Source organism: Rattus norvegicus, chromosome 1 (genome assembly GCF_036323735.1).
Source record: "Rattus norvegicus strain BN/NHsdMcwi chromosome 1, GRCr8, whole genome shotgun sequence".
In the NCBI taxonomy this organism is placed as follows: Eukaryota; Metazoa; Chordata; class Mammalia; order Rodentia; family Muridae; genus Rattus; species Rattus norvegicus.
In genome coordinates, this window is record NC_086019.1 from 99451308 (window position 1) to 99478808 (window position 27501).

The 27501-nt window shown below is 45.9% G+C and overlaps 1 protein-coding gene across 14 annotated transcripts in view; it reads right to left on the bottom strand.

Annotated features, from left to right (window-relative positions):
* Window positions 1-27501, bottom strand: part of Zfp536 (zinc finger protein 536) — a 463247-nt gene that overhangs the window by 314175 nt on the left and 121571 nt on the right. For 8 of the 14 annotated variants that reach the window (XM_008759270.4, NM_001427135.1, XM_008759271.4 and 5 more), the window contains exon 3: window positions 23046-23158. The exons of 3 other annotated variants lie outside the window; for them this stretch is intronic. The gene's annotated coding sequence lies outside the window, so the exon portion shown is untranslated. Of the gene's footprint in view, window positions 1-22115; window positions 22193-23045; window positions 23159-27501 lie in introns of all 14 variants that reach the window. 3 more of the 14 variants (XM_063283740.1, XM_063283750.1, XM_063283773.1) reach the window with 1 other exon arrangement.

A 27501-nucleotide genomic window follows, 5' to 3' on the forward strand; every position in this document is an offset into this window, starting at 1 on the left:
TCCCAGCAATTTCTCTTTCTGTAGCATTTATAAGGCTCTATTATAGTATAGCCACATCTGGAAGAAAAATTCTCCTATTAATTATATACTTTTACGGCCAGGAAGACAAATTCTAAGAGATACCAACGTTTTCGTTGCTGTTGTTTTTATTCCTTTGACAGGCTGGGTTTTATTTTATTTGGTGTTGTGTTGCCAGGCATTTCAATATTTAAAGAGCCATTAACCAATGGAGGATGCGTGGATTTCTAGGAAAAAGGAAACCACAGCAGTCAGCCTCACCAGAAAAGGCCAGAGGAGTGACAGCATTGAGATCTTAGGAGGCCCCAAAGCCTAAGTGAGAACAATTCTTCTCTCCTAAAGTTATATATATATATATATATATATATATATATATATGCATGAATGTATGTATGTATGTATGTATGTATGTATGTATGTATGTATATGCCATTAACTTTTAACCTAGTCACTACCAAGTGGACATCCAAACTCACCCCCTATCTCCAGAGGATCTGATCCCTTCACAATCTAAACAGAACCAAACTGAGTCAGCTCACCCACAGGCTGTTCTCTCCGTGTGGCAGGGGTAATTTTCCATTCCGATTTGAGTCAAATAAAAAGAAAAACTGTAAAGCTAAGTCCCTTGTCTCGTCTTTCAGAAAGACACGAGCAGCTTGGTCCAGAGTGTTGGAAAGTGACTTCAAACTCGGATAGGTCTTTGGTTTTGGTGTTTTCATTTTTCCCCCTTTTTATATGTGTGGGTTTTTTTTTCTCCTTTTGTTTTAATCTCTCTTGGCATTGTCACCAGATCAAGTGGGAGAGAGCAAAGAGGCTGATAGGTGGGGAAAGGTTTTAACTACCAGATGATCGCTCTCAGAGTAGGAGAGCAATTCAAAGAGCTAGACCATCTAATCTCTGATCAAAATTTATTTCGTAAAGAGATAAGGCCTTTATGGAGGCAAAGGGGAGTGCGTGCTGGCTGAGGAAGCTGCAAGCGCATGCCTCTGCACACGTGTGGCATGAGTGCCTTTGCTCGTCCATCAGGGAGACTTGAGTGAGTACGGCCATTTCCACTTTTAATGCCAAACTCTAGCAGGTGAAATTCTGAGCAGAGCGTTGGCCGTTGGTCGACGCAGCCCATGTGATAAAAATACTGAACCTGCCTTCTGCAAGCTCACGCCAGGCCTCCCTGTTGCAATGCTGGCACCAGAGAGGTGCCAGGGTCTGGTTCCTACAGAACCACCTGGGAGCAAAAGGGCTTTCTCCCACCCACCCTCCCCCTGCTCCCTCTGTGCCTTGGTTCCTACCTCTTCCCTCAGAATGGCCAGCTACTTCCACTCCCTCTGCCTGTAGGGCTGGACCCATGGTCTCCACAAGCAGGTCCTATCTTCGTACCATACTTCAGCCTTAGTTTTTCTAGCTGTAAAATGGGATGCAGCCCACCGCCCCAGGTGGGTATTATATAAATGAAGGTAGAGAACTATACTTTGAATGTATAGTTGGTCAACAATGTTTCCTGAAATTCAATTCTGTGGGTCTCATTATCCTATAAGCTTTGATGTTACAAATTATTGCATGTTCCATGACACTAACAAAGACCTGTAAATTCACAGAAATGAAAATGAAAAACATACATGGTGTGTGTGTGTGTGTGTGTGTGTGTGTGTGTGTGTGTGTGTACTTATAGGTATGCATTTTTAAATAAATCATGCACAGAGAAAGCATTGAATTTTCAACTTAGCTTTTGGGGATCCTGGTCTTTTAAGCCCTTCTACTCTACTTTACTCTACTCTACTCTCTCTCTCTCTCTCTCTCTCTCTCTCTCTCTCTCTCTCTCACACACACACACACACACACACACACACACACACACACACACACACACCCCACACGCATCATCCCACCCCGCCATCCTTCTGCAAAAATAGAGCAGAGAGGCAGATGCAGCGAGACTGGATTACATCACTGGAGAGAGCATGTGGCATTGAGGGAAGGAAAAAAAAATAAGAAAAGACAAATGACATTTTGCCGCTATAGTGTGCTATTTTAGTGGTGATGGTTTGACTTTTGGCCCAAATGCATATGCCAATGGCAAGGCTAACTCCAGGGACTCACAAAAAAGAATGCGTGTTCACAGCTGTACTGTACACCAATACAGATTACATGTTTTCAGTGTTGCGGCCACAACAGAATGCTAATTAACATACTGGAGAGATGAGAGCGGCTGCAAGGGCCTTATTGTTCCATTATTTCATGAAGCCCAGCTGCCTTTGTTTATGTCACTTATCCTCTGGTGCCACAGGTTTTTACTCCAAAAATACTATCCCAATACAACGTTAATATTTAAAAAACAAAGAGGTGGCAGATTGTCATTTTTGTGTCAGTCTCAAACTGCAGAACTGTTAAGCTGTTCTGGTTCGGTATTTAGAAATAATTTAACAGCCATATTCAGACACTGCCTGCATTCTAACGTAATGGCTGAATACTTGAACCAGGAGAATGCATAACTACCCTGACATCACTTATGAGATTTAGATTGGTCAGTTAATGGAAGTCTTTACCAGAATCAATACCATAACAGCTTCTTGAAATGAACGTGATTTTTTACAGGGAGTGTTGCGAACAATAACTACAGAAATATACTACCTTTGTGCCGGGCACAAAGAAGCGAAGATGTGAAATTAAGAAGCAATTACATTTTTGCAAACTAATATTCCAGTCGATTATTAAAAACAAACACTTTCAAAAATATGTACTTATCATTAAGTAATTGGAGAACATTAATACCCCCCTACCTGATTAATCATTTTTTTACACTTTTTAATAGCTGTTTCACCTACTGGCTACATTATCAGCTTGCTATTAAGTATTGATATTAATGATTGATGTAATAATGATTATATAAAAAACATATTCAGAGATGATTTTTTTTGTAAATATTTTTTTTCATACTCCACATTGGAGACAATGCTGTCTGTTGTCTAAATTAGTTTTTTTCCCCTCTCTCTTTTGGCTGGATCGTTGATAAAAGTGACATTCTATGAGATACAAGCTCCTTCAGAGAGCGGTCCACCAGCAATCTACACATTGTACAGTAATTTGCAATCATAGCTGGGGAGAGCTGTTGGCTCATGCTCAAAGCGTTTATGGTACATTGCTTCCCCCCACACACATGCCCCCAAAGAACGAAAACGCCCTGGAGCTTCATTTCAAATATCCTTACATGAACCTTTACTGACACCATGTACAACATTTAGGGTACGGCATCATACCCCCAGCCCGGCTGCCACTAACCAGAGTTGTAAATTAACTTAGGAAAGAAGGTCTCCCCACAAAGTGGAGCACTGCCCTAATCACAGCCACACGTTGCCCCTGCTGAAGAATACTCCACGCTCTTTTTAAGGAGTTTAACTGGTAATCTCACATAAATGGGGAGCCGCTTGAAGTGTCTGTCTTCCATGAGGCGGTAATGAGAGGATTTAGAACATTCCACATCCCGAAACCCTTCTCTCTAGCTGTGAGAATGCCACAGGTGTGTCACCATAGAAGGGAGAGTGCTTCAGCTATGGCTGTCCCCCCACTGTGGACACAACATAGATTTTTTTTAATTGGATCCAGGAGCTAGCTAAATTATCCAACTGCTCTGTGCTTAAGCCCCCAGCTAGCTTACATACCAATAATAATAAACTTTCCATAATAACGGCTCAGCCTATTACCGGGTTGGTGTTTTTTTTTTTTTCCTTTCTTTCTCTTAACCTAAAAGGTAGAGCCACTTTATTCTGATTAAAGCCACTGAAGAAATTTCTGAATTGGTTTCCGCTCAAGGAAAAAAAAAATTGCTCAAGAATTATAGAAGGGATCCAGGTAAATAATATTCAATTACAGGCACGCCGTTTTCAGAGGACAACCTCTTATCTTACGGAACAGGGAGAAAATAGTATCGTAACTCATTCCTTTGTACTACGTGGAGGCATTCGTCCTCTCCCTTTCAGCTGTTTCTTAACCAGGTCAAAGCGGCAGCCAGCCACACCACACCCTGGGACACTGGCAGTGCTGAACCCAGCACAGGTGAGGCACCGTGGGCAGCCACGAGTCTTCAGTCTGAGCCTTGACACTCACGCGGAACGGAAGCCCGTGCTATCCTCCTGCGAGTGGCACATTTCTAAATAAGAACTCAAAAATCCTGTGGTGTGTAGAAATAAGCCCACGGACCTGGGTGTCGGACTATGTGCTCTCACCATTTAGACTTATTTTCAGCAATCTTAATTCCACTTAAACTTTGCGAAAACTCTATTGAAAATTTAACCTTGGGCTCTTGAATCCGAAACTGATAAAACTTAATAGCAACAAGGCAGCGAGACACTAATAAACTCATTATAGATCACATAAATGGGATGTCTGCGTGGCTGCCAGACAGCTAGAAGAAGAGGCTTCGGTTGCAAATAGCAAAAGCTAGGGAGGTGGCGCAGGAGTCTGTGTGGACATTTGGAGGGAGAGGATTGGGTAACACCTCACAGTAAGTTTGCTAAATTTACCCCATTAGGCAGTTCATTTAGAAATTTCAGAAGCTAATTATAGGTGGGCTGTAGACAAAGCTGGTCTGGATGAAATGTGTGTTTTTTTTTCTTGAAGGCTGGGAACCACATCAGGGCCTCCTCCTGCAGAACAGGTTCTGAGACCTCGGAGCCTTTTACGTTAGACTGTCCATCAAAGAGAACTCTTCAGGACCCTGCTTTACTCAACGCTCCTTCTTCCAACATGGCTGATCTTCCCCCTACAGAATCCATGGACTTGTCCCATCGTGGGCATACCCTGAGAGTCTGCCCGTGGAAGCCCACATGTTCTCAGTTTGATTCATGGGAGGAATCCACACAAGTCATGAAGTTGTAGGATTCCCTGTGGAACCTCAAATCCCTGCCTTTGCTTGAGAAAGATTGGACACTATGGTAACATTGGACCTGAATTCCCACCAAGAAGAGAGTCACTGGTGGTCACAACCCCTTTCAAAGATGGGAGATCTCTAGGGGGTTACAGCCATCATGGACACTGATGATGAGAAGGCCACAATGATGAGAAGAAAAGAAATGAACACACGGCCAAAAGAAGACATCCCAAGGGGAAGCTGGAAGGTAGACAACTATAATGTGACTCCATGATGTAGTCTCCACCCACCACCCAGCTCAATACACATGTAGATGCCCAAGCCAGTCTTTCCCTCATATAGAGAGTGAGAAAGCACACATTCCCTTCATTCCCATTCCTGTACGGTGCCCCAAAGCATCTGTACATCCCAGAGGGATGAGAGAAGGAAGGAAGGAAGGGAGGGAGGGAGGGAGGGAGGGAGGGAGGGAGGGAGGGAGGGAGGGTAAGAGTCTATCCTAGACTTGCCCAAAGTCTGGACCAGAAGACCAGACTCAGGCAACCCAGGGAGGAAAATGACGGCAGAAGAAATATCAAAGCTAGCAGTGCCAAACTAGAAGCCACAGGGACCAGTGTTCTTAGCCCAAGCAGTGGTCATCAAAGCAGAGATCAGAAGAAGAAACAACTGAAAAAGGACCAGGAAAGAGACAGAAAGAAAACAAGGAAAGGGAAACGTTAGAGTTGGGACTCATAATTGGATAGCACGTACCACCGGATGAAGTCAACGACGACAGGAGTCAGGTTAGCATTTGCCCACACAATATGCTCTACTCCAGAGCCCCCTTGTGCTAGACCAGCCTCGTGTGAATTTTCTATCTACCTAGAGGTTACACAGGGAACATGAGCTACACCCAGATCTCCGGAATCAAATAAACACTAAAGATGGTTTCTCTGCCTAGTAGAGAAAGCAGAAAAAATTGCTTACAGGCTCCCACCCTATTGTCCATGGCTTTATTATGTGTGTGGGACAGGTATCTAATCCAAAGAAGCCCAGGGCCAAAGGTGCATTGTAATTATAGATGGGTTCCCACCCCATCCACCTTGACACTGTATTTTTAGACCATCAATAAATACGGCTTCAGTAGTCAGATGATATTTAATTAGCATTAAACTCTTTTATTTCATGTAAGTTAGAGCTCTGCCTGAGACACTTCATTTGGAAAGTAACCTGGCACTCAAGATTAAAATGAAATATTAGCGTGTCAGTGCTGGCTTCCTCGTGTGTTAAGCTCCCCTCAGCCTCCCAACCTGGCAGAGAATGGAGCAGAGCTGCTTCTGAACTTTACCACAAGAAGGCATGTGATGTGGGGCTTTCCAAAGGTAAGAGGCAAGATGTCCTACATGGAAAAGCCTCAAGGAAATGAGAAATGAACAAATGGAACCTTGTCAGAGCTAGGAACACATTTTTCTCTCTACAACTAAAATGTATCCAGCCTGTGCTGGACTCCCGGATCTCCCATAAACTGTGTTCTCTGTTCAAGTATAGCATCACTCCGCGTATGCAGACCTAATGCACACCCCAGAAGTGCCTTTCTAAAAAATGCATCTCTGCTCTAGGTCCTTCTGACTCAGATCCTGTTCCCCAGTGTTAATTGTCCTATGACATTTGATGGGTTTCCGGCTTCATTGTTTATGGATCTATCACCTGTCTCCTCTAACTATGATGTCACCTGCACCTTATAAGAAGATAGGGAGATGACAGACAAGCAGTAGAAAGATAGGAAGTAGACAGATGATGGGTAAGAGATAAATGATTGATAGATAGATAGATAGATAGATAGATAGATAGATAGATAGATAGAGGATGAACAGGATGTCAGAGAATATAAATGATAGATGATTTATGGATTGATTGATGATTGATTGATTGAATAGGTAAATGATCAGTGGATACAAAGATAGGTAGGTGATATAGAGAGAGTAAAGATGATAGATAGATAACAGATACATGGTTGGAGAGACATGTGCATAAGTGATAGATGATAGAAGATAGATGATAGATAGATAGATAGATAGATAGATAGATAGATAGATAGATAGATAGATTGATAGATAGATAGTAGATAGATGACACATAACAGATATGTAGGTCTGCAACTCTATGGACACACGGATGACAGACATATATAGACATGGATCTACAGATGACAGTTACATATATACATAGATGCAGATGATAAATGACAGGCTAACAGTTAGCTTAGTCCATGAGGCACACAGGAGCAAGTATCTGCTCTCAAAATGCCTACAGTCTAGCCAGGCAGAGTGTTTCTCACTCATAATCCCAGCATTAAAGAGCCTGAAGTATTGGGATGGCAAGTGAGGACAGCCTGGGCTACATGACAAGGTTCTACTAAAGAGCCCGAGGCATTGGGATGGCAAGTGAGGACAGCCTGGGCTACATGACAAGGTTCTACTAAAGAGCCCGAGGCATTGGGATGGCAAGTGAGGACAGCCTGGGCTACATGACAAGGTTCTACTAAAGAGCCCGAGGCATTGGGTTGGCAAGTGATAACAGCCTGGGCTACATGGCAAAGCTCCAGCTAAAAAACAACAAATAAAACAATATTAAACAATAAGAAAAGATACTGACAATCTAGTAAGGAAAATGACAGAACCACCAGAAAGCTTGGCTCCCTGAGGTTCACACCTTTGTCAGATGTGGCCAACTACACACAAACATTTGACCTTTGGGGACTCTAAGGTAAGGGCTGTGAGGACAGAGAAAAACTTGTCAGAGCTAGGGGCGGTGAAGCCCCTCCAGGGTAGCAGGAGGTAGTATCCCAGGGGATAACGAGATCTATCCTAAAATCCTGAAGGGCACAAGCATTCTGAGCCACACTATGAACCCCAAGGACGTTACTGCTACGACTACGACTTCGACCACAGCCACGACCACGGCTACAGCAATGACTATAACTACGACTACGGCAACACACCTGGCAGTTTCAGGGTTCACACAGGGGAAAAAAATCTAATTAATACTCACATGGTTATATAATTTTGTGAATGTTTAAAATTAAAAAAGCATTTATTTGTCACATCAAACCAAAGTTCATAAATAGTGCTTTAGAACAAAACTAAATACAATATTTCACGAAGAGAGACTGTCTTCCTGAAAGGACAATTAAACAGCAGAGCAGGTGGTTTATTATTGATACAATAAAAATCGGACGAGGTGAGAAAGACAGAAGCGGGGCGTGGAGCTGAAGAACCTCTTCCAGGTGTAAACTGAGCCCCACACAGAGGGCGAGGGGCCATCTCAGTCCCAGGAGACCTTGTTAAGCTGGGCATGGACCTTCACTGCTCTGTCCATGTGGCTTTGTGGGCAGCCATGGATTTGTAGAAGTAGCAAAGATTCATACAGGCATGCAGTGCCCTCCATGAACAGGTAGCACCTTCCAGCAAAGGAGACGAGCAAGAAAGAGTGACTCGGGGGACTACCAGGCATGTAGCTGAGTTTACAGCATGCTTGCCTAGTAGGGACGAAGCACTAGAGTCTGTCCTCAGCACCACAGAAACAACAACAATAACAACAACAACAACAATAATAACAACAACAACTGGGTGTGGAGATGCATTCCTGTAATCCCAGTCCTCTCTAGGTAAAGGCAAGACGATCATAAGTTTGGGACGATCATAAGTTTGGGGCTGCCCTCAACTGCTTTGTAAATCTGACGCTAGGCCATGTGAGATCCTGTCTCAGAAGTGACACGAGCTAGTCTTGCTTCTAGGCCAGCTGTGCTGGCTTCAGCAATTCCTTCTGCTTAAAGAGGAGAGAGAGGGATAGAGAGAAAAAAGAGAAAGACGGTCAAATAACAGAGAGAGATGAGGGGAGACAGAAAAAGGAGAGAGGGCTAGGGAGGAGAAAATAAGGAAAACACGGGGAAGAAGCCAGGTGTGGTCATGCATGTCCACAACCCACGTACAGAGACGGGTGCACAAGGGCTGTCAGTTCAAAACCAATCTGGGCTACACCATGAGATCCTGTCATGAGAGTAAATAAATAAAAGCAACAAAAACCTAAATTTACAAAGGGGAGAAGAGAAGAGAATGGGGGAGGAAGAGGAGGAAGAAGAGGAGGAGGAGGAGGAGGAGGGGAAGGAGGAGGAGGAGGAGAAGGAGGAGGAGGAGGAGGAGGAGGAGGAGGAGGAGCTATTTAAAGACTGAATGCTTAGCCAAAGTCCTTATCAGGAAGAAAAATTTTAAAATGCATGGACACTATTTATACCCTGAATAAACAAGATAATTACGTGTTTGCCTCATAAGTTGAGTCTTGACTTCAGACGGCCAATGGCCATGAGTGTTTGGATCTCATATAAGCATGTTTAAAAGCTATGGGGCCTGACCCTCCGACCAGGAAGCCAAGCTTAGTCCACACGTTCACACTGTGAGCAAAGCAGGACACAGGGAGTTGAACAAACTAACATTCCTCTCTGGGAGCCCAAGTTAAAGCAGAATGGATGAATCTGTCGATTGTTTCGCTGTCCTTGCCTGCTCTTGACATTGGCATACACCAGCTCCTTGTCTCACCCAGAGTGCATCTTTTGTGTATGTGTGGGAAGAAAAAGAACACATAGGACCCCGATGAATATAAATGTGGGTTTTGTTTTCTAAAGAGCAATCATTTTATTCTTACTGTTTTAAAAGCCAGCTGCCAAATGCTGTTCATAGGCCTGACCCGAGAGCATCGTGGACTGCCTATAACAAAGCCCCAGGGGCAGCCTGGACAACGGCCTGGACACCCCAAGTCAAAATAACCCTGCACTGCCTCTTTCTTCCCATGGGCACCACGAGCAAAGGCAATACCAGCTTCTACAGCTGTCCCTCCCCATGCCTAGCTCCAGTTGTGCAAATGGTCCCCTCGTTATCGATTGCTTCAATCCAGTTTTATCACAGATGCCTCCCTTTAAACATACCTCTTACCACCAGGCTCCCACCCACAAGTTGTTTTGTGCCTGTAGTCCTGCTTCCTGTGCTCTAAGTTTCAAATACAGCCCCGGAATCCTTCCCCACCCCACCAATCCTGACCCCAGGGTTTACAAGAGTCTTGTCTCTTGCTTTTGGTTGGGGTGACCCATCACTTCCCTTTTTGACACACACAAATATATATATACATATAATATATAATACATGTTATACATATATACAAATATATACATATTATATATTATACATAATATATATATAATAAACCCTGCTTTCTTCAAGCAGTATCTCTCTTCTTTCATTCATGTCTACTTGTGAGATTCTTCTGGTCCCCCAAGGTCCCATTCCAATGCTCTGCTCCTGTCTTGCTCCTTCAGAGTGGCGCAAACACTCGGGTTTCTGCCTTTTTAATCAACTGCATCATGATTGGCGTAAGACAAGCTACAGCCGTTGCTGCTTCTGTCTAGTGTTAGCAACATCTCAGCCCTCTCCCCCTTGCTCTGGGGAACCAATCGCTTCTCCGGCTTTTCACTTGATTCCCATTTTTATCCCTTGGGTGACCCCAGTCACTTCTGTCTATATGAGGTGGCTTTCTGTACATCTCCTCTCTTCCACAGTTGTAGCTCCTTGTTGCCCAGGTTGGGTCAGAGAGGACTAAAAGTTCCCTATACATTTCCCTTGAGGAAGACCTTGCCTTACCTCTGTAGGTGGCCTTCTCTAAAGACTACCGTCAATGACACTTCAGTGACAGGCCTGAGTTCACACCAGTTTACAACACATTATAATGCATATAAGATGCATTCTGGGAAAGGTCAAAGGGCCGAAAATGATGTCACTAAGGTCTTTCAAATCTATATGAACCTCATGGAGAGAGATGCTGCTTTGGTGACTCCACAGAAAGCTTGGATTGTTTACTACTCTTGCTTGGCAGGGTTGCTGGCAGAAGACAGAACAGGAAGTAGACATTATGATCTGAGTATGAAATGTCTCCTGTGGGCACATGTGTTTTGGTCCCCAGCCAGTGATGCTGCACATGAAGCTTAGCTAGTGGATGTAGGGCCTAGGGGAGGGGCCTGATGGTTTTAGCCTAACCCCAGGTCCTGAGCAGCAAGCTCCTATGACTGGAACCCTATCGGTTCTGCTGCCCTGCCTGCCCTGACGTGAAGAATTGTATCCTTATGAACAAGAATACAGAGTCCCTAACAGTAATCTATAAACATTTGTCCTTATACCCACAGAGAGAGGTAGTCCTCACTCCTCATCAAGAAAACTTCTTTTTGCAACAGAGGGAGACCACTACAGAAAACTAGAACCAAAAAAGTATGTAGAGTTGAGGAACGGAGTCCCAGTGGATCTACAATACAACTCCCACATCTAAAGCGCAGGGAACATTGAAGAAAAGGGTAGAAAGGTTGTCAGAGTCAAAAGATCAAGGACTTGGCTATAAGATCGTGTCTCCTAGAAATAGAAGGTAAAGCCTCGCCAACATGGCTTCCTAAATACAAACTGAACATGTGGACACCAACACACATGTCACAATACACGGGGAAAAGCTCAGATGCTCAAGCCCGCACAGAGACCTGTAGGCAATCAGTAAAGCTGGAAACAGGAGAAGCAGTCCACCCCAGGGAAGAGCACGCCAACTGGTTATCCAGTACAAAGGGTCAGCCCTGAAAACAGACATGAGAGTAAGATTTTATGGACCAGGCAGGTTATATCTGGGATTTTAGATGTATATAAAGCATGTATATTCATGCAGTGACGTGTGATGAGACACAAATGGCCATGAATTTGAAGGAGTGCAGGGAGGGTTGTACAGGAGGATCTGAAAGGAGGTTAAAAAGAGGGGATCATTGTAATCAAATCTGAATTTCAAAAATAAACAGAAAAAGAAAGGAATACATAGAGCGAAATCCTTCCCCTGTCAAGCTTTTCCTGTTAGTATTGTGTCACAGTGACAAGAAAAGACGATACGCTCCATGCCTCCTCCACCTCAGCCTAGGACTCCAAGGGTCCACCCAACCCAGCCAGTAATAAATGGAAGCCCAATGAGTCACACAAAGCCAAAGCCTTGATTTGACATCAAGAGCCAATGATACCCCAGTGACCCTTTGGGGAGAGTACGTAGGAAAGCATTATTCGTCCCTCGTTAGAGGTTGAATCCCAGTGCAGAACCATCTTCTGAATCCTACAATGAATGTCCTCCTGAGAGCTCCTGGACTCACATCTCACAGAGCTGGGGTGAATCTTGAAGACCCGGCAGACAGGTAAGAAGAACACCATTGCCAAGTGCTCCACGTCAGCCAGGGTGGAAGACTTGGTGCGCCCCGGAAGGTTAGAAGTGTGGAAGGGAAGATGATCTTTTCTGTACTCCTAGCCTTTCTTCCTTCCCCATAAAGACCACACAGTTGCATCTAACAAGGGCCTCTCTCACCGATGCCTTTGTAGGTCTTTATTCTGTGTGGACAGCTGAAAGCCATCAGCCTGTGTGTACCTGGTTTCTTAAGGATAATCCTCTTTTAAATTTTAATTAGGGTGTCTCAAAACCAAGACTGTAACTTATGAAATATCCAGGCATCATCGCAAAATGATTAAAATAGATCTTTTCCTGGCCTCCTCTACCCCATTCAGAAAAAGAAAAGGGAAATGATAAAAAAAAAAGTATCTCCTCTTAGCTCCTAATTCCTCAGTTTACCCTTGGTGCTTGGAGAGAGGAGTAGATCCAAGGCTCTAGAAGAAATGGGACTAGAAAATGAACCTATGACAAGGAAGTCCTGTTGTGACTACCTCAAAGATGGACCCTACCTGTGCTACCTGACCTGAAGCAGGCTGCTCTAGCAGATGGATTTGGAAAGCAAGCCTCATCTCCCTGAGGTCACCAACAGAGCCTGTTCTGTACCAGGAACTGACCCTTCACTGCTCCTGGTGATCCAAGGACTACTTGAAGTGCAGCCATGACACAGACCCCTGACAGCGATTGAAGAGTCCATCAAAAGGCGGCACGCCACGGGCAGTCACAGGTAATTAGGGAAATCAAAAGTTCTTTAGCTGAGGTTCAACCTAGACCCCTCTTCCTATGCCTCTCTGGCTTCCCTTCTGTGAGGGATGGATAGACAGACAGGCATCCAGCAGCAGAAGACAGACCTCTTGGGTGAACGGGCCTTTTTACGGGGTGCTGGCCATTTTCAAAGCTGACCTAATGCACAGCCCCACAGCTTTCAACCTCTGAGGAGCCAAAAGCGACACAGGAGCTTTTGTCTCATGACAAACAAAGCCAAAGTCACCATGGCTGGGGGGTGTGCCTCGAAGTGACAAGGGATGTCCATCAAGCCCTTGAGGGTGCATATCCCACAAGGTCTTTAGTGAGAGGCAGGTTCAAATCAAACATGATAGGAGGAAATTTAGGTTTCAACCTTGCTGCCCACCACCTTCCTGCTCACCCGGTCCCACTCTTCGGAAGATGTCACACCAAGTGGCCCATCTCCAACCCAGAGACAGTTGAAATGTCTTTGCCCTGCCTGCTGGTACAAAAAGAAGCATTTAGGAAAAGACTGCTCATTTCTCCTTGGCCATCTTTACCACAGCTGATCTTCTAGACATCCCCCAGTCCCTCTACTACACCGTCAATCCACGGCAACACCCCCAAAAGAAGGAGTTCCAGTTTGCCAATCAGAGAGCACCACAGTGAACCCCAAAAGTCCATCAGGCGCCATTAAAGGGAAGAACACAACACGAAACTGTTGGCAGGGCAGGTGAGAGGCTGAGGCAGGAGGATGATGAATTCAAGGCCCACCTGAGCTTAAAGAAAGACCTGCTTAAAAAAAAAAATCCAAGACAAACAAGAAAAGGAAGGAAAAGGTAAAAAGCAAAAACCCGGAAGGAGGAAAATGCAGCCTCTGCTCAGCCTGTCTCAGGAAGAAGAAATAGAGCGGTGGGGCAAGAAGGGTTAAACTTATGTTCTATTGCAAGACAGCCCCCCTCCCTTCTTCCTCCTCTTCTATTTTTTCTTTCTTCTTTCTTTTTTTTTCTTTCATTTTTTTTCTTTTGGTTTCATCTTCTCAGTAAAACACATAACTTAAAATGAAATCAAATATTAAAAATGACAGACTATATAAGTGCCGTGAGTAACTTCAGGTCACGGAGGGAGGGAGAAGCCAGCAAGTTGTCAGGCACTATCTGTCAGAGTGAATTAGAAACAATCAGCAGAGACTGAAAGGGAAGGTGATTGTTATTAAGCGGCGGGGCTGTGAGCAGGCTACCCAGATGTGGTCATGCATATAAAGGACAGGAAACAGCAGTTTAATTCAGGAAGCCCTGGCGAACAGGGCAGCCGAGAGGAGAAAAGTCCTTTGTCGCTAATAAGCTGGAAGTTACTTTGATAACAGCAGGGTTAGACTCGAGAATAAAACACATTTCTTTCACTACCACACACCATTAATATCGCAGAAATGCGGTCGGAAGAGATGCCCAGTGCGAGCCCGGGAGGAGTGAGTGGCCCTTCCCTCCCCAGCAATACCAGTCAACACAGCGCCCCTCATCTGGGCAGATGCCTCTCTCTCTCCTGCCCAAGCTGGGCTTTTCCTGACAGCCTTAGTCTGTCTGTCACCTTCTAGAAATGTCATATGACTAAATAAAAAAAGAAAGAAAAAGAGAAAAAGAAAAGAAAGGAGAATGATCATCATATAGAATGATCATATTTCATTATTCCCTAGTGCCAGGCCCTCCCATCTCAAGGCCTGTGGGCAAGGTGTGCCCCCCCCCCCACCCTGTAAACAGCCTCCGTATAATGAAGGCCATGTATGCCACAACGAAAAACAATTTTATATGCAGACAAGGCCCGATTTCGTAAGGAATTACTTATGCAGGCGTTCTGCAATTATCCCGTGATACTTTCAGGCAACAGTCTGACAGCAGTTGTGCAAACAATAAAGGGATTACAGAAATAAAAACAAATAATATAACACAGAGAGAAACCCCATGTTGTATGTGGACCAGATGAAGGGACTGTGCAGAAATGGCTGTAACAGGTACAGGGCCCAACAAAAAGTGAGGGCAAGATGGGAGCCACCTTCTCCCCCCAAAACCACCTGGATACCACTTCACGGCCTCTAAGAAAACCCTCGGGTCCCTCGGGGAGGCGTACCATCTCCTCCCCAACTCCCCATGCTGGGTCACTTCCTGTCTCCATGACTCTTGGCTCTTCATCCCAGGGGAGTTGAGGACATTGGGACCTTTTGAAGGAAGGAGCAGGGCTGAGGGGCCAGGAAGTGGTAGGACACAGGAAAGTGAACATATTGTTCTCCTGGGGCAACATGAGCAGACCAGAGGGACCCCAGAGAAAACTGCAGGTCCCCATGATAGAGAGTCAGGAAACGCCTTCCAAATACTGGTAAGGGAAAAGAAAGGGCATCAGCCACTCACAGGAACCTCAAAGTTTCAGAACAGGGGAGAACCTGTGCAGGCAGCTCCCCTTACTGGGTATAGGGAGGGGTCCTTCCATGACTTGGTTCTCACAGGGACAAGAACCAAGTCTCACACGTCACCTCACAGACATGCAGGCACCTCTGACTTGGGTGTTGGGATGGCACAGAGGAAGGTAGCTTCCAGTAGTCCCACTCAGAGCCACCTGACCTCCTTCTGGTTTTCCCCACCCACCCCTCCTCTGCTAGCAATGGTTGTAGTGAGAGCTATTGCTCCCCCACCTCCACATATACCCCTCCATATACAGCCATCGGTGTGGGGCTGGCTACCCATGCTCTGTTCTCCATGTGCTATCTGTGCGTCCTAACCTGGGCTATCCTGCCATGTCTGTGTGAGAACTCCTGTGCCCACAGCTGAGTGTGGGCTGCAGACCCATCTTGTCCTGCTATTTGTAGAAGTTTGTCCCCTCATTTGCTTTTCTGAAACAGGGTCTTGGCCCAGGCTTGGCTCTTCTCCGTGCTGGCCTTAACCCTCTCTCTTCCCTCAGCCTTCAAAGTACCAGAATTATAGGCCTGTGCCGCCATGTCCATTTTGCAGAAATTTTGTGTAAACATGTAAACTTGTTATTGGTAGCAGGGGAAAGGAAAAAAAAAAGAAACATTCATAATCCCCTTCTGGGGTTGCCAGAATCAGACATAGGCTGGCCTGAGTTTGGCAAGGACAGAAAATGGGAAAAGGCAGGCAGATACGTCATGTATCGTTTCTGCTTAACTGAAGGGCAATAAACTCCAATCATGGCAATTTGATAATATCAGAAGTTGGTCACTTGAAAATGTCACCAACCACAGCTTGCCACTCACAGGTCCTGGGATAGCTATGGCAACAAAGAAGAAATGCCCCCCTTGAAAACCTCCAAATGCTTCCTTTGAGCCAGGAGTGGTTCCCCACCTATGAAGGGTGGCTCATTGTACTTGCATGAGAAAGAGACTGGGCAGAAACACATGGGGCAGGGGTTTGGGAGTCAAACTCTGTCAGTGACATCGTACAATCCTAGGCAAGCTCCGTACCTCCTCTGGGCCTCAGCACCTCGTGGATAAGATGGAGGGAAGTTTGAGCACACAGGCTGCTGCGAACCCTGTGATTGCCTGGACCTCTGGGTGAGCTGGAGTTTCTGAGAAGTCTACTTGTAACAACAGCCTCTGCCTGGCCCAAGGGGGCCACATCCAAACTGCAGCATTGACAAGACTCTGGTTCTGATTTTAATTTTTTAAAAATTACTACACCCGTCTCTTTCTCTCTGTCTCTCTGTCTCTCTGTCTCTCTGTCTCTCTGTCTCTGTCTCTGTCTGTCTGTCTCTCTCTCTCTCTCTCTCTCTCTCTCTCTGTCTCTCTCCCCCCCACCCTGTGTCTCTCTGTGTGTGTCTGTCTGTGTCTGTGTCTATTTGTCTCTGTGTGTGTCTGTCTGTCTCTGTCTCTGTCTCTGTCTCTCTCTCCCCCACTCCTGTGTCTGTGTCTGTGTCTGTGTCTGTATGTGTGTGTGTCTGTGTCTGTATGTGTGTGTGTCTGTGTCTGTGTCTATGTGTCTGTCTGTGCCTGTGTCTGTCTGTCTCTGTGTGTGTCTGTCTGTGTCTGTGTCTGTATGTGTGTGTGTGTGTGTCTGTCTGTCTCTGTGTGTGTCTATCTGTGTCTGTCTGTGTCTGTGTCTGTATGTGTGTGTGTGTGTGTCTGTGTCTGCGTGTCTGACTGTGTCTGTGTCTGTGTCTGTGTATCTGTCTGTGTGTCTGTCTGTGTCTGTGTCTGTGTATCTGCCTGTGTGTGTGTCTGTGTCTGTGTGTGTCTGTCTGTGTGTGTCTGTCTGTGTCTGTGTGTGTATCTGTCTGTGTCTGTGTGTGTGTCTGTCTGTGTCTGTGTCTGTGTCTGTGTCTGTGTCTGTCTGTCTCTATACGTCTATGTAAGTTAGAGGACACCTTTTAGGAGTAAGTTCTCTCCTACCATGTTTGTCTGGGAGTCTGAACGTGGATCATCAGGCCGGGCAACAAGTGAGTTTAACCGCTAAACCGTCTCACTCAGCCTCTTTTTATTTCTTATGACGGGGTTTCGCTATCGATCCCAGGCTCCTCGGATGGCATGCACACAGCACAGATGCCCTCTCCCCTGGGAACTCAGTCAGTCAGAGGATCTGGGGTTAGAGGGACCACTTCTGCCCAAGCACCCACCACTGGCTCCCAGGCCTGCCCAGAGCATGCTGCTGCTGCTGCTGCTGCTGCTGCTGCTGCTGCTGCTGCTGCTGCTGCTGCTGCTGCTGCTGCTGTGTGTACAGTGGGTTCCTCCCAGGCTTGACTGCCAGCTTGGACCAGTCACCAGGCATCCCTCCAGAGGAAACCAGACCACAGTGACCAGACCACCAGAAGCTAGTGCAAGGCTAATTCTAATCCAATTATCCCGGAGAATCTCCACACCTGGGACGGCCTGTTTCTCGAGATGAGAGATGCTTTCTTTGGTTAAAAGTAGCAAACCAGAAAGGAAGAGCCTGGGGGTGTGGTGCTAAATTGTATGTTTAGCACGTGCAAAGCTGTGGGGTTTACTTAACAGTACCTCGAAACAAAACCGCTAAAGACAACCGAAGAAATAGAAGAAAGAAAAAATTGCGGCCTCAGCATGGATTACAAAGCCAGGTCTGAATGGAGCTCACCCACCCAATTCTCCTGCTTGCACTCTCTCACAGCATCTGTCTGTCTGACATCTCATCCTCTGGTTCCCTTGCTTTCTGCTTTGAACTCTCAGCTCAGGCTGTCGTGACCGTGCTGTTCCCAACGCTTCTGGAGAAGGGTCCCTCTAAATCAGCAAGAGTTCCAGTCAGACTCTGGCCTTCCTATCTGCCATGGCTGGAACCTGAACTCTCCCCACAGGTTTCTGTTCATGTCTCATTGAATGGTTCATTGCCAGGTGGTGGCACTGTCCAGAGAAATGGTGCCTGGTTAAAGGAAATGTGTCTTGTGCTACTTCCTGTTCTCCATGACATAAACTTCTCTCCTCTACCACGTGCTCCTGCCACCATGATGTTCTAAGCGTTATGGGCCAAGAGACACAGTCTGAACCCTCTAAAATCATGAGCCAAAATAAATCATCCCCGCTTTAGATTGTTTACATCCAGGTTTCGGTGACAAAGATGAGAAAAGCTGAAGGTTTCATGCCACTGCCAGCTATGCATCCTGAGACAGACTGCTTAACTCCTTCAGCCTCCGTTTCCAAGCCAGCAAGATGGAGGGTCTGCCTGCTAGGGGCTCCACGCGGGTTGGCCTAATCTCTAGCAACGCTTAGACGTCAGCAAGTCCCCCCTCTGCCTGTTCGCTGGAGTTAAGGCTGTGGTTTTTCTCCCGGAGGAAATGAGAACTCCAATCCCAGTTCATTCCTTGTCTACAAAGCAGTTATGAGCAATCCTTACCTCCTGGCAGAGATCCGATGGGGCATGAAGCATCCACTCCCTATGTATGTATCCCTTTCTGATGTCACATAGAACCTGCAATCTCATCGCTCCTCTGCACTCCCCAAACACCAACCCATAGCACAGTGAGGTGATGATTACTGAGGAATGGATGCTGACCCGGGGTCAGTAGAGCCACAGAAGGACCGGCCTCTGAGTTCCGCATGTCTGTGGCCCCCAGAGCCCTGCCACCACATCCCAGAACAGCACCGCCAGCTGGTGACCAAGCATTCAATGTCTGAGCCTACGGGGACAGTTTAGATCCGAACCATTACAAACAGGGAGGCCAGAGTCTGACGGTAATAATTCTTGCTGATTTTAGAGCCTGGTCTTTTAGAAGCACTGGAAACAATGGACAACTTCTAGCCCACAGGGAGCTCAGCCTATGGGAGCTGTGATGAGAAGCAGAGGGATGGGAAGTGGAGGTCTAGATGCTCTGAGTGCCATTTCCTCTGGAGACCCTTGGCCCTCGTGACCTGACCATGGAGGCCTTCTTGAAGGATGGACTATGGATTTGGGGGCTGTGTCTCCCCCTCTTTAGAAGGGTACTGTCTGAACACTCCTGTTGCCCTGACACTCAAAGTCAGTGGCTGCATTTCTATGGGTTCCCTGTTTCATTTTATTGGTGTAATTTTTGCAGGACTCAGGATTAGACACACCTCAGGCCAACTGAGGCATGCTTCCAGCTGTTTTTATTGTTTCTTTACTTTAAAAAAAAAATTCTTGAGACAACCTCGCTAGGCTGATCTTGAACTCAAGATCCTCCTGCCTCAGCATCTTGAGTGTTGGGATTATAGCTGTGTACTACCACAGCTAGACTTTTAGCTTTTTATTTCGATGCAGGTTCTCTAAGTTGCCCCAGCTGGCCTGCAACTCACTCTGCTGCCAGGTAGGCTGAGGTTGTCTGATGCTCCTGCCCCAGCCTCCTTGGTGCGGGGACTGTAGGTGGTAGCTGGGACTCCTGGCCTAAACATGAGTTACACAAGACTTCAAAGTCTCTCAGCTGTGTGCCTGCTGGTTGCTGTCAAGATGGGAAAGCTCCTGAAACCTGGGAGAGTAATGCTCGACCTAGCTGGATACAAAGCCTTCACCCTGAAGAACATTAACGCTGGACTCAGACCATGCCTATAGCCATTTTCTGGTGGTCACAGTTGATCACCATCTCCTCAAAGTGACAGCCACCATGGGCAAGAAGGAATGGGAAGAGATCAAAGACCAAGGTGTGTATGTGTGTGTGTGTGTGTGTGTGTGTGTGTGAGAGAGAGAGAGAGAGAGAGAATGTGTATATGTGTGAGAGAGAGAATGTATGTGTGTGTGTGAGAGAGAGAATGTATATGTGTGTGAGAGAGAAAGAGAGAATGTGTGTGTGTGTGTGTGAGAGAGAGAGAATGTATATGTGTGTGAGAGAGAGAGAGAATGTGTGTTTGTGTGAGAGAGAGAGAGAATGTATATGTGTGTGTGAGAGAGAGAGAATGTGTGTGTGTGTGTGTGTGTGTGTGAGAGAGAGAGAGAGAGAGAGAGAGAGAGAGAGAGAGAGAGAGAGAGCGCATTTACAACCACAGTAACCTTATGTCCACAAGGTACTCTGTGGATATCTCCCTGAGCAAAGATACTGTGGATATGGATGTTTTCAAAGCCGGGGCTTTGAAATGCAAGGCCAGACGAGAGACCAAGGTCAAGTTTGAGGAGAGATACAAGATGAGCAAGAACAAGTGGTCCTTCCAGAAGCTTCAAGCTCCTGTCATTAAAAATATGAGAGAAAAGAAAAGAGACTTCAGAAAGTCAAGTGTCCTTTACGGAGAACTGAATGGCTGTAAGTGAGGATATGTTCCCTGCACAGAATTCCAGACTCTGAGATACAGCTCAGGGCCAGCTCAAGGCTCTCTCCGCTCAGTGGCTGTCAGCCCTTCTCAGTGCAGGCCCTTGGAGGGCCTGGGAACCGGGGCTGAAATTCAAGAGACCGGGAGAGGGATACCCACATATCATTTACCTGTTCTCAAGACCTGCCTACTATTGATCCTCAGAGGATAAGAATTTGTTCTCGAAAGTAAAGTTTTAATTTTACTTCCTGGTCACATGACACGCATCCCTCAAGGTGTACATCTCCCATCCAGAAAAAAAAATTCTCGTACCTGCTTATGGGCTGCCCCGTAGACCACATGTGCTTCAGTCCCCTGTCCATGAAACCACATTTGCATGGCGTTTATGAATAGACACTGCTAGTATTGTTTTACCCTCACGTTAGTGACTGTTGTCACTCCTTCTGTGCCAGACTCAAACTAACTCACAGGCACAGACAGGTATGAAGAGCTGAGAATTAGGATTAATGGGGTCTGCGACTTCAGGCTTTCTTATTGACCATATCTCCTGCATATGGCATCCATGATTGTCTTTTATGTCCCAGGAAGCCCAAAGTTTAGCCCAGTGACTAGCTACAAAAATATATGCCTTGGTGCTGGGAAACCTGGCGAGCCAAAAAAACAAAAACAAAAACAAAAACAAAAACAAAAACAAAAACAACAAAAAAACACTGCCAGTCCTACAGTATGAAAGCTGCCCAAACTAGGGGTGGTGTGTGTCTCCCTCAGGGGAAAGCCATGGCCTTCCTTCCTTGTCTGTCCATAGGAGGCAGGGTTGGAGGCACTCAGTCAGGTAGTCATTTTTGTCCATATCCCATCCCAAAGGAAATCAAGGGGGAATTGGCCAGCATGGTGGAAGTGACCAGCATGGTGGCGATGCTTCCTCTCCCACCTCAAGAAGCGCGGAGTAGGAAATGTTTCAGAATAAGTCAACGTACTTGTTCTCTCCACAGCCAGTCCTACCAACTCCATACCAGAGGTCCTCAGCAGCTATGCTAAACCTGCCCCTCAGATGCCATGAGCATCCACACTGCAGAATTCCTACCATCAATGTAGCAGCTGAATGCTGTTAGACTCCGAACTCCCCCATCTGTGTTTTGCCTCCCAAGAGGGAAAATAGTCTTCACAGACATTCCCTTATCTGGCAGGCAGATTCCAAACCTTACTGGCAACCACGGGCTTGTTTTCCCAACCCAGCAGCAAAGGAACCAAAAATTGTTCCCGCCTGCGACATGCCGTGGAGGGGCCTAGCCAGGAGCTCCGTCTGCAAGCTCTAGGCTGGAGCTCCTGAGCTGCCCGCCCCTCTCCTAGAGGGCACCTTGGGATCGGCAAAGTCACAGGCCTGCCAGGCCGCTGATGGCCCCCACCACTGCTTTCGTTAACTGCTCCTTTTTCTCAACATAGAATACACACACTCAGAAGCTGCGGGAAAACACTCAGCACGGTGTGAAATCAACACTTTTCCGACTCAAATAACGGGGTAGACTAGGGAAAACTTCCAACCTTCTCACTGTAGACATTTTTCTCCCGCAAGAATCACAACAAGGCCTCGATGCCACCAGCAGCCTGTCCCCAGCCTCCTGCAAATAGAGAAAGCCACAAACCTGGCCTTTCACAGGTTGTTATTTCCTTGCATACACCCCCACCCCCACCCCAAGTGCCCCCAGTCCTTCACATTCTTAATCCCGGAACCCTGAACCCAACCCAGGCAATTGCTAATAAGCCAATATGGGATGATAAGAGTGGAAGTCTAATTGATAGGAGCCTCTATCGACTGGCCTTGATGTCTATCTGGGGCTTCTCAACAGCCAAGATTTAAATGTTTCATTTTTATTTTTAACTTTCACTTTCTCCCATTGCAGCAGTGTCAGGCAGAGGTACGGTTTCACTATCAGAAAGAATCGCGGTGCAGAATAATTTATGACTTCGGCTTGGGCTTTCAGAAAAAGCCATTTCAAATCTTCACTTTGATTTGGTTGTATCAAAACTACTCAAAATAACAGCAGCACTTTTCTTGAAACCAGAAAAAAAAAAAAAAAAGCGAACGGCACCTCAGGATTCTGAGCTAGAGCTTCATCTCTATCCAGGAAGAAAACTCCAGAAAGGAATTAAGCAACCGAGTGGAAAACACAACGTGGGGGGTTCGGGGGGGGGGGTTGGAGTGAAGCACGGTGAGAAAACAGAACGTTGTTCTTCTGGATCCTTTTGTTTTAAACCGCCGCCACCGCCCAGTCACAAAGAAATGCTGGTGCCCAGGAGCCAAAGCGGTGGTCTTACTGGGTGGGTGCAGGCACCTCCACTGGGAGCCAGGAGATGCTTATCTGGGGTGCGTAGTAGGTGGCCTGGATTGGAATTGTGTGAACTCAATAGGACAAACAGGGAGGAAGCAAGGAGTGTCCAGGCAGACAGCTCCTCTAGTAGAGTGAGACTTACCTTAACACCCTCACTGCATGCTTGACTCAAGGACTGTCAGTCTAGTAAGAATGTGTCCTCAGAAAAGATACTCTGGATGCTGAAAGACGGCCAGAGGGGTGGGCCCCAGCTCCCTGTCAGGACAAAAAGGAAACAGAGAAAGAAACCATGTAAAGCAAAATGTAACAAATTCAGAAAATCACAGCCATACTTGGAGGTCAAGGAAACTCAGCTGCAAAGGTTAAAGATGAAATCAAATCCAGAGTATGAGAATGGAAATCTATCCCCACGCAAGGCCACCGGTGATGTGCCGTAGACAAGAAGCTAAATACTGCCTTGCACTGGGATCCTTTATTTCCATCAGATCAATAAGAGCTTATATTTATCAGGATTCCAAACAGCTGCCACTTCTGACAGCCTCCACTTTATTTCCTCACTCCCTTGCGCTGTACCGGGGCAAAGAGGACCCAAGAAGCAGCTTTTAATGCTATTTACACCTGAAGACACAATTCCATTAAGAGGACCTGTTTTGTTAAAGAAACGGGGGTTGATATGATTATATTGGCAGGAACGGGAAGTGCCTTTGTTCTTCTCCCCAGGTCTTCCCCTCTGCAAGCCAGACCCTGTGAGGAGAAGGTCTGACGTGAAGTCTGTGCCCTGGCACTTCTAGCTCCCTGTTGTTGTTCAAACTTGCCATTTGTAGAGGGAGGAAGGACTCCGCTAAAATGGTTACCCCTCTAATCATCTGTACGGCAATATTTGCTATCAGGCATTCTAAATAGATTATCAGCAGTCCATCTGTGTCATTATTGATTTATAAGGCTTTAAGCAGCTTTAGAATGAAGCATTCCCACCGAGGGGCTCCTTGGATAAATCAGAGCCGCGCTCAAATATAGCAGCCATCATTCAAGATATTGTTCTTCAAATCATAACAAGAAGGAGAAAATGATAAATCGCTTGTAATATACTGATCCAAACTGATATGCAAATCTTGTTTTTAAAATATATTACTTGAGTAAAAAGAGGCATCATTAACATATGAATGCTATATGCAAATGATCGTGACAGAGCAGATGTTGGTGCATGTAATTGACCTATATGTGAATTGCATCAGAACCCTTAACTCTATTAATTCACTACCCAGTAACTAGATATTGTCCAAAAAGTACATTCTTTGAAACCATATACTGGAAGCAAAGCTGACAGGGTTCCAAGGATTCAGAAACAAGGTCACCGTCAGTAGTATTTTGCTGTCATCTGCATTCCCCCTTCTTACGGATGACATCATCATGTGGCCGTGTAAATCGATCACTTAATAGCATTTAGGAAATACTGCAGCGGGGGGGGGGGGGGGACAGGTTATAAAAAAAAAATGCCCCAGTTTTATTCTTTTTCTTGGCAGAAATGTCATACCTCTTAAAACCGAGGGTTTGTGCATGAGTGCCCTGTGAAACTCACAGATGCCATTTTATTCCCCGTCTTTATTTTTCCACTTCTTCTCAGAATGACATTAAATTGTATTAAATAGCCTTTTGTCCACAGGGCACAGACCACCCCGCATATGATAATGCATTAATGCCCCCACGTTCCAACCACTGAGCTGAAACATTCTCAGACTTAGAGGATAAGTATGAAGCGCCATTGTGTGTATAGCCTGCTAACAACTGTGACACACACTAATAGAAACATACCTAATAAATTACTGCTTTCAGGTCTAGCAAGCTGACATTTCTCTGCAAGGGACAATTTTATATTTGTGGCACAGAACAAAATTGCTTCATATGAAGCCACTGTGGATTAGCATAAAAATTAACACTTAAATTTCAGCTTATTTTCCACCCTCTCCTCCTGCCACAACAATCAATTCCTCTTATAAATCTGATTAGATTTTATGATGCTTATTATTCCAAGCATGCCTCAACACAGCATTCACGGGCTTGAAGACTATTTGTTTAAATAGAAAAAAAAAGAAGCAGATAAATCTATAGGTATTTTTTATCGCCCCTTTCCCCACCAGTTTCTTTCTCATATTGTAACATCGGTAATTGATTGCACACATTAATTAACATGTAAGGTAGAAATTCTGCATTATGTGTGATTTATTTTCCTATCTGGTGAGTAGGTTTGTGTGTTGCCCTTGTGTTTCTAGGACATTGGGCTCGATTCTGGTCCAGACATGAATGTCAATGCTCACTCCCCCGAAAGTTATTAATGTCAGATATGAAATGAGATTTTTGATTTCACCTGCTTACTAATCCACAAAAGCTGTTTTGAGTGATGTAGGCTTAAATGCTCAAATTTGAAATGATATATTGCTATATCTGATAACATGCAAATATGTTCATTAGACATAATTTAGCAGGAGAGAATAGCAACACTTTCATAACAAGCCGAGGTCAAAAAATGGTTGTTAATTAAACAAGTCTTGAAAAATGGCATTGCCGGGGACAGTGTCCGGAGGGTACCAGGCTTGCCAGGGATATGCCACAGATAAGTACACAAGGCTCTGCTCCAACACAGATGGGGGTGGGGGTGGGGGTGGGGGTGGGGGTGGGGGTGGGGGTAGGGGTGGGACTTCTCACTGTCTCCCCTAACCTAAAGTAAAGCTCACACAAAGACCCTTGAGTTGATCAGGCATGATGCTACTTGGAGTTTAACGGTAACGTGCTGTACTCGCCCATCTGAAGATGCGATTTCACTTTCTGTCTTCGTGGCTTACAGTGATTTATATGGTTGACTCTTTCACAGACAAACCAGGAAAGAAATTAATATTACATCCGGCCATACTGCTGGTTGTCCCGAGTGTTTATGGCTGTGTATTTTAAACCAAGCAGCTAGAGTAACACGCAAAACCATGGCTGGGAGGTTGAAGCTAGGGATGGGGGCTGGGGAGGATAGAGCACTGTGCATGTGATTTCTCCCTTCTCCTCTGATCCTTCTCAAATATGTGCACCAGTCACTTGGGGAATGAGCAGGCAGTTTAGAGTTCTTCCTGCTTTCCAATCATATCTCAGCTAGGGAAAGAGGTGGGACTAGGGGTAGGGGTGGGAGTGGGGGCATTCCTTTGTGTGACTTGGTTGGCATGGCCTCCACGAGATGAGATTCGAGGTGGTTGAGGTTCTAACACAGAGGTAAAACGTGCCATCTACATTTGCCTTCTTGGATGCCTGAGTGTCTTCAGAGAAGAAGGCACCATGAAGGTCAACTACAATCTCAGGGGAGCAGCAGTGTTTTCCCACTGAGCACCCACAGCCTTTATATAGGGAGAAGACAGCACAGAGTGCTTAAGTACAAAAGCATCATCTACAACCAGCGTGTCCCTCAGGCTGCGTGTGAAAATCATTCACTGGTTTGTGTAAGATTTATCCAAAGAGTCCTGGATGTAGGTTCATGAGTGCAATGGAGTCACACATATCCAGGAAAGTTCATGTGAGGTGAACTATTGACTCTTAATTGTCCTCTATACGTTGGTTTTCTGAGTGCTTGGTCCCCAGCTGGTGGCACTATTTTGGAAGGCTTTGTGAGGAGCCCTAAGGAAGCAGGACCTAGATGATGGTCAGCCACTGTTGGCATGTAGAGGGGGAGGGGGTTCAAGGTGAAATGGCCTCTGGCTCCTGCCATGCTTCCTCTGCTGCTTGGTCAGCCATGATGTGAAGAGCCTTTGTACCTGCTGCCCCTGCCATGAACCGGTCTGCCCATCAAGCCTTCCTTGCATGATAGACTGAAACCCTTTGAAACCATGAGGCAAAAATAAATCTCTCCTCTTTTAAGTTATTTCTGCTTACTGTGCTCACCCAGGATGTGAAAGGAATGGATGCGGTGGCAACTCAGGCACTTGACACAGATCTCTCTCTAGTCCTCATCCGAGTCGTGAAGGATGAAGACCCTATTCCTGCTATCCCAAGTCTAAGACTAAAACCTCCGCATTCTCGGCCTGCCTGACACTCATTATTGCTCTCACTAGAAGTTTAATCTCACCTCTGAGTTGTGTTTTATGGTCCTTGAGCTTTCCAATCATATCTCAGCTAGGGAAAGAGGCGGGACTGGGGGTAGGGGTGGGAGTGGGGTCATTCCTTTGTGTGACTTGGTTGGCATGGCCTCCAGTAATGGAAATTTCAAAACAAGACAATTGGACAGAAGCTCTGCAATGGGGGAAGAGAAGACTCCCCAGTCCCCCTTGGCTATGGATGGGTCTTTTCCCCCCACTACGTGTCTTGCTGGGTCTCTTGCCCCTCTGTGTTGAGGACCCTCAAGTGACTATCCATGCATATTTCTTCCCACCCATTACAAGCCTAGACCTAACCTAGATTGCCTCCCAGGTAGGAAAAGACCGACTCAACCAGTTCTCAACTTCTAGAACAACCCAAAGATCACCTGAAGCCTTGTTGGAGAAACTAAGATAGGTAAGACTATTATTTTCACGGTGTTGAAAAACTGGACGAGGAGGCTTCAACAAATGAGTGAGCTTGGTTTTTAT